The sequence below is a fragment of the Callospermophilus lateralis genome, chromosome 8, assembly GCF_048772815.1.
Source record: "Callospermophilus lateralis isolate mCalLat2 chromosome 8, mCalLat2.hap1, whole genome shotgun sequence".
Classification (NCBI taxonomy): domain Eukaryota; kingdom Metazoa; phylum Chordata; class Mammalia; order Rodentia; family Sciuridae; genus Callospermophilus; species Callospermophilus lateralis.
This window is the reverse complement of record NC_135312.1, coordinates 68,247,712-68,255,596: the sequence shown is the minus strand read 5'-3', so window position 1 is coordinate 68,255,596 and position 7,885 is coordinate 68,247,712. Positions and strand designations below refer to the sequence as shown.

Below are 7,885 nucleotides of genomic sequence, written 5' to 3'. Positions count from 1 at the left end.
ATGTCCTTCATTTTTTAAGAATGCTGGATGAGATTAGGAAAACCAAGAGTAGGAATGAATCACCAAATAAATTGCTTTGGCAAAGAAAGCACCTTGATATCATCTGTGCTTTCATTTTAGAACCACTCACTTCCTAGGACATAGTTTTTATAGTTTGTAATAAGTAAAGTATAAGGTGATAAAATGTAAAATAAATGTTTCAGATACAAGTTTATGATGTGCCCTCCCACCCAAGCTTGTATTTTTTAGTTCCACTCTACTCATTATCAAGCATATAAACAAATCACAAATGATATGAAATAGAAAAAAAAATATGACTTCCTTTGCTTTTGGAAAACAGATGGGAAATAATAGAACATTATTTTTAAAAATACTAAGAAAAAATTTAATAGCAATATCTATCTTAGGCATTATGATACATTTCTTTTTTGTAACTTTAGTACAGTCCATATTTTTACTTTTTATAAAAATCAATTGTCTTAGTAAAAACAGAGGTTTTCACCACATTGAACTTTAAATTGCATTACAAATAAAAAAAATAGTTGTACACCTAATTTCTAACCTCTTAGAACTTTCTGCACAATAGATTTTCATCATTGGAAAGAAAAATTACTCGGAAAATCTGTACTGTCTCAAATGAGATTTGGTTTGGTAGTCAATAGTCGTGTTTCCCAGTAAAAAGTTTTCATGATCAGAAACACTGGGTTCCTTGTAATTCCATTGATTAAGAGACCTTTTCTGAGCAGCTTCTGAGCAAATATTTCTTAATACAATGGTCACTGATCTGAAGTCTTTGCTCCTCATAATGGCACTGCCAGACAGCACCATGTTAGCTCCTGCCTCTGCATATTTATGGACAGTATTAGGACCTACTTCACTCTCAACATCTATGTCCAGAGAGAAGAACTGGGTCCTTAACCAATGAAACTTTGGTATAAGATCTTCCATGAATTTCTGCCCTCCACACCCAGGTTCCACTGTCACAATGAAGGCCATGCCTATTTGATTAGTCTATGGTGCCAAATACTAAATTGAAGTTACTGGTTTGATGATAAGGCCAACCTTCACCCCATTTTCCCAGATGTCTTCAATCAAAGCTCCTGTGTTGTAGGTAACCTCTAGATGCAAGTATATGAATGGCTCCTGCAACAGCCACTGACTTTATCTAATGATCTGTCCTGGACACCTTCATGTACATGTCAAGGAAAGGATTCTGGCCCAGTTGCTTTCAGAGGCTTTCTACTACAGGGTGACCAAAGGCGATGCTGGGAACAAAATGCCCATGTATTATAGCCAGGTTTAGATAATTGCCCCAGAGTCTAGTCTCCAGCATTCAGAGGCACTTGTCCACTAAATTGGCCAGGTCACTGCTGAGAATGGACTGGCCAGCCTTGCAGCTCGAGGCCATGGTGCTGGCTCTCTTGAGATGTTATACCATGCATCCCCGCCAAGACTTTTCTCAGTTGGGTGCACCGTCTTGGCCCCTGTCTTTCATTTTTTTAATGATCAGTGATATTGAACATCTTTTCATATGCTTTTTTGGTCATTTGTTTAACTCAAGTCTTTTGCCAATTTTTTAATGAAGTGGGTTTTTTGTTTTTTGTGTTTTGGGTTATAGTAGTTGTTGTTTCTGCTGTGTTGTAGGAGTTCTTTGTATATTCTGGATGTTAACCATTTCTCATGTACATGGTTTTTAATTATTTCCTTTCATTCTGTAGGTTGTTTCTTCACTATGTTTATTGTTTCCTTTGCTGTGCTGAAGCTTTTTATTTTGATGTAGTCCCCTTTGTCTATTTAAGCTTTTGTTGATTGTGTTTTAGATGCTGTATCCAAGAAATCATGGTCAAATCCAGTTTTTCCCTATTTTTTTTAACTTTGCTGAATTTATTTTAATAGATCTTTGGGGGACTCTTAAAGATTTCCTAGAAATAATGTTATATCATCTGCAAACAGAGATAATTTAGATTCCTTCTTCCCAGTTTGGATGGCTTTTATTTCTTTTTCTTTCTTAATTGCTCTGGCTTAGACTTCTGATACTTTGTTCAATAAAAGTAGCAAGAATGTTCATCCTTGACCTATTCCTGGTTGTTTTACTCAACTTCTTCACTGCTGTGACCAAAAGACCTGACAAGAATAATTAGAAAAGAAGTTTATTTAGAGGTTCATGGTTTCTGAGATCTCAGGCCACAGATGGCTGAATCCATTCTTTTGGACCCAAGGGGAGGCAGAACATCATGGCAGAAGAGAGTGACAAAGGAAAGCAGCTGGAAACATGGCACCAGGAAGGAGAGAGAGAGAGAGAGAGAGAGAGACACCAAAGACCTGTCCCCATGACCCACCTCCTCCGACACACTCTACCTTCCGAGAGTTACCATCCAGCTACTTGCTATCAGTTGATTAATATACTGATTAGGTTAATGTTCTCATAACCCAATCATTTCACCTTTGAACTCTTGAATTTATTCACATGAGCTTTTGGGGGATATCTCATATCTAAACCATAACACTGACCACAAAGGAAAAGCTTTCAGTTTTGTGTTAGTTGTAGGCTTTTCATAGAAGATCTTTATTAGGCTGAAGGAATTCTTTTCTGTTCCCGGTTTGCTGAGTACTTTTTATCAAAAAAGAGTATTGAATTTTGTCAATCATTTTTAATAAGATTGGTTGTTTCTGCCTCTTCAATATTTTTCAGGAGTTTAAGAAGAATTTATTTTAATCTTTCTTAAAGTATTTGGTAGAATTTGCCAAAGAACACATCTGGGCCTTCACTTGTTTTTTCTCAAGAGATCTTTGATTTCTGATTCAATATCCTTACTGTTTATAGGTCTGTTTATTTATTTTTTATTTCTTCATGACTCATTCGTGATAAATTGCATGTTTCTAATAAGTTGTCCATTTTTTTTTACAGTTGGGCTTAGAAAGTGATACCCCCAAATCTGCCTTTGACACACAGAAAGGCCTAGAAGCTGCCTCAGATTTCTAATCCTTTTGACCTTCCCTTGTTTCTCTCCCTCCAGTGCAAGGAGAGACTTTCTGCAAAGTTTCCTTATCTATCTGACTAGATCTGCCAAAAGAGGAACACAATTGCCTTCAGTCTTCATATTGAAATTCATTAGTGAAAGGAGATCAATCTCATTTCACAGGAAGGAAGACTGAAAGTCAAACATCACATTTAGAGTCTAGAAGAACTTTGTCTTAGGCTTTTGTCTGTTCTTCTAGATGTGTTAATTTAAAATAACTTCCTTAAAAATAATTTACCATCCCTCTAAAATTGCTTATACCTTCACTTCTATCTCTTGTCAGAAGAGGGTATTTACAATTATTTGAACCTTTCTTTGAGCCTTATACTTTGTGCATGGTTTCTGTTTTTTCTATATGTTAATAAATTTGCTATGCTCATTTTCTTTTTAATCTGTATATTTTTATTTAATAGCTTTAAATAAAAATAGCTTTTGATTTAATATTTTTTATTTAATAGTTTTATTTAATAGCTTTAAATTATCATAACTTCAGAGGGACAGAGTGAACTTGCCTACACTAGTTTGCATTTGTTGATATATAATAATTCATTGTAGTCTTTTATAAACCTTTCTGTTTCTGTTGCATCACTTATAAAGGTTTTTCTTTATTTCTGGTGTTTGTTATTTTAGGCTTCTCTCTTTTGTTCTTGGTCTGTGCTGTTGTTTAGATAAGGAATATCCTCCAAATCTCCAAGTACCTAAAGCTTGGTCCCCAGTCCCTGGCTCTATAGGGAGGTGGTGGACCCTATAAGGCCTGGGGCCTAGTGAAAAACTTTTAGGTCACTGGGGCATGCTTTTGAAAGGGATTGTGGCATCCTAGCCTCTTTCTTTTTTTTTTCTCTCTCTCTTTTTTTTTTTTTTTTTTTTTTTCACTTCCCAACCATGAGGTCAGTGGTTTTGCTCTGCCATGTGCTCCCTGCTGTATATGCATCTTTTGGCCCAAAAGAAATGGTTCTAATTTGTCATGGATGGAAATCCCCAAAACTGTAAACTAAAATAAACTTTTCTTTTTATAAGTTGATTATCTCAGATATTTGTTACAGTAGTGGAAAGCTGACTAATACAATTAGCTAAGTGTCAATTTTCTTGATCTTTTCAAAACACAAAATCTTATTTTTGTAATATTTTTTGGCTAAGGTTGTAATTGTATGAGAATTTATTTTGTGATAATTCATTTTGTGATACATTTATGTTTCACACACTCCTTTAGATGTAGGGACACAATAAAAAATAAGTTTAAAAAGCAATTCCCCTCTGCCTATCCCATTACATGGTATTTCCTTTCTCACTACCATGCAGTATCTGTTTCTTGAATAATTCCATATTTCCTTTTCCTTCTTTCTTATTCTTTCTGTATATCCTCTCTTTCAGAGCCTTAGAAATACAGTTTCTATGACCAAACTTGAACAGCCTAATTAATTCAGTCAAGGCATTCAAGAGGCCAGTGCTCTCCATGTGATCATATATATGACAGTATTTCCTGACATACACAAAACATTTTCTTTTATTCTTGAGCACTGTTTACTTATGATCACAACTACATATAAACAAATGTACTCCTAATAACCTTGGACATTTCATAAAGAGTTTGTAATGAAAACTATTATACCTTTATTTTATTTTTCTAGTTTATCATAGACCATCAATCAAATTATCAGGACAGTAGACTGATTTTTGGTTGACTATTTTTTCTGTGCATCAGTGCGATGACTTTTCAGTAGAGTCACATGCTGCATGAGGCTGTTTGGGGTAATAAGACCACATACATAACGGTGGCCTTATAAAATAATTATGAAGCTGAAAAATCGCTATCATCTCATCCTGTTGAAGCACAATGTGTTACTTAAATGTTTGTGTTGCTGCTGGTGTAAAAACACCTACTGTACCACGAATCACATGTAAGCATAGCACATACAGTTGCATACAGTAAATAATACTTGATAATAAATGATCATATTACTAGTTTATATTTTACTATGCTATACATTTTTATCATTTTAGAATATATTCCTCCACTTAAAAAATGAAATTTATTATAAAACAGTATGTTGTAGTACACTAGCAGCTGTCTCGTATATCACACTTACTGTGCCTCTTTATTGCATCATTTTTTCTTGTGCTTGATTAATTTTCTGTTGTTTTGTTCTTCATGGCCCTAACAACAATAACATTAATATATATGTACATATATATGTATATAGATACCACACACACACACACATGCTACATAGCATAGTAGGCCACACCTTTCAAGTTTGTGTATGTACATTTTATGATTCTATAATGACACCTAACAAACAGTGCATTTCTCAGAATATATTGTAGTAATTACTTATGACTGTAATTTATGGAGTCCCTTTCTTTGTCATCAAAGTGTTATTACATTTATCAGACTGAGAAGTCATTTCTGAAAATTAGTTACAATGAAACTCTAGTTGTATAATAAAATAGAGAACAACTTTAACAATCACTCTGTACTTCATTCCTTTTAAGAGTAAAACTGTTTCTCCCAGAATATCATTTATAAGATGATTGAGTAGAAATCGATTATTTCTTATTACATCAGAAATTGAGAATAGATACCATGGATACTCAAAAAAATGCTATAAAGTTTGGATTTCATGACAACAAACTAATCACTGGCTGAAATGTTGTAGTATGAAAGCGAAAAGGCAACTCTGGCATGTGCCTATAATCCTGGCTACTCAGAAGGCTGAAGCAGGATGATGGTTAAGTTCAAGGCTCAGTGAGACCCTGTCTCAAAATAAAAAATAAAAAGGACTGGGGAAGTAGTTCAGGGGTAGAGCACCTCTGGGTTCTATTCCCAGTAACCCCATCCCCCCCAAAAAGGCAACTTTAACTTCCCTCTAGTTTCATAAATGGATTTAGCTAACTAAGAGGAGAGCAGAAACTTGAAGAATTTTTATTCTTATTCTCAGGGCCTTCTATTAATTTTTATTCTATTCTCAGGGCATCTCCTGGGCTTGCCATTAATCAACACTGTTCATGTCCAGAATGAGTTTTTCCTTTGCAGAATATAAATGAGATCAGGAGAATTAAATGGATAGCAAGGATGGATTCTTTTGATTACTGGTAAGCAATCTCAGCGGCTCCTCATGTGGCAGTTATTGTGAATAAATTCCTACCCCAAATGTCTTAATAAATTTTGAGATTCAGATTTATAAATTATTGGGCACATTAGTTTTTGTATTCCAGATCCCAGTTATGTTGGATTCTACTAACTCATCGATTCATGGCATTAAATAATTCTTGATATTTTTAGAGTTTTCTGAAGGCTTTTCATATTATGCTCACTTCCTTGCTGGAATATATGCCCCTGGAGGGTGGGAATCTTTTTGTATTTGTTCACTGATGCATACACCCTGTCTGGAACAGCTCCTGGCTCAGTGTAGCTATTTGGAAAATATGTTGATGAATGAATAAATAAAAGGGGTATCTATAGACTGAAAGTCAGGTTCTCATTTTGTTGAAGCTCTGTGTGGCAACAAGTCAGTAGGGATTGCTGGGAAATGAACAAGGCTTTTTGATTCAAGATGCTGAAGGATATACAGACATTTCTATTTGAATTTATTTGTCAAATTGGTTGTGATACCAACATGAAAAATTAACTGTTCCTGTAAAACCTGGTCCCAAATTTTTACATTTCTCAGATGTATGGTTTCTTTATTAGTGATGATAAATGCTATTTATTATGTGCTGTCTTTGTGCTTACAACTATTTGAAGTAGTTTATGTGCGATATTTCATTTATTATTCATAATAATCCTATATGGAAGGTTATTGCTTCTGTTTTTCAGATGAGAAAACTAAGGTTTTAGAAAAGCCCCCAATATTTTACCCAAGGTCACATAGCTATGAAGCCACAGGAGCAGTATTCCCCCAATTCTCCAGCCTTAACTTGTTCTAGGCATGAAAGAAGGATGATGTAAAGAGACATAGAGGGAAGATGGCCATCTTCGGGCCAAGGAGAGAGGTCTGGAATAATCCTTACCTCACCACCTTCTGAAGGAACCAATCCTGACAACACCTTGATTTTGGGTTTCCAGTCTCCATAATTATGAGAGAATAAATTCTCAAAGTGTAAATCACCCAGTTTGTGATTTTTTTTTTTACAGAAATCCTAGAAAACAAATAGAAAAGTGAATTCTGTGTGGAAAATGCTAGAAAGGGGACTGGTGTGTTTTCAGCTGCAGATGAAGAGTATAAGGCCAAAAAGTGGCTTAAATATTTGAACTGGAGATAAGTAGCTCCAGGGTTGTTTCAGTGTCTATGTGATCATGAAGGACCCCAACTATTTTATTGCTTTTCTTTACCATCTTCAATGTGACAGCATTGTCTCTCATCAAGGTATATAGTGGAGCTGTTGCTCTAAATATTAATCTGACCTCACATGACAAAGTGTCTAAGTAGGAAAGGAAGGCTTTGGGCTCTTCCTGAGGCTATTTCAGCTGAGTCCCCCAATATTTCATTGGTCAGAACCAGGTCACATGGTCATTGCCAATCTCAAGAAAGGCCAGAAGAGTGAGTACAGTCTGCTTTGCTACAATATTCATTTCCAAGAAGTGAATTAGTACACACACATTGGTAAATAGAGAAATGATGTCAATTTAATGTGGAAGTCAGGTTGGTAATAGCAAAAGAGCAGAATATAGAAGCCTAGAAGGAAAGAATGAATTACCTTCATCAGGAAAGTAAAAGCCCTTAACTATACAGGCAGGAAAAAATATATATCTTTTTTTTAGAGATAAAAATGAGTGAACCAGTCAGGGTTTCATTCCTAGGGCAGAATCTGCTATCCCAAAGCCTTATTTAGTTCTGAGCTTGTGACAGGTTTCTCTCCTTCTA

The 7,885-nt window shown here is 35.2% G+C and overlaps 1 pseudogene; it reads right to left on the bottom strand.

The window, feature by feature from the left end:
• Window positions 1–609: 609 nt before the first annotated feature.
• LOC143405695 (ribulose-phosphate 3-epimerase-like) lies at window positions 610–1,408 on the bottom strand (annotated as a pseudogene).
• Window positions 1,409–7,885: the final 6,477 nt, after the last annotated feature.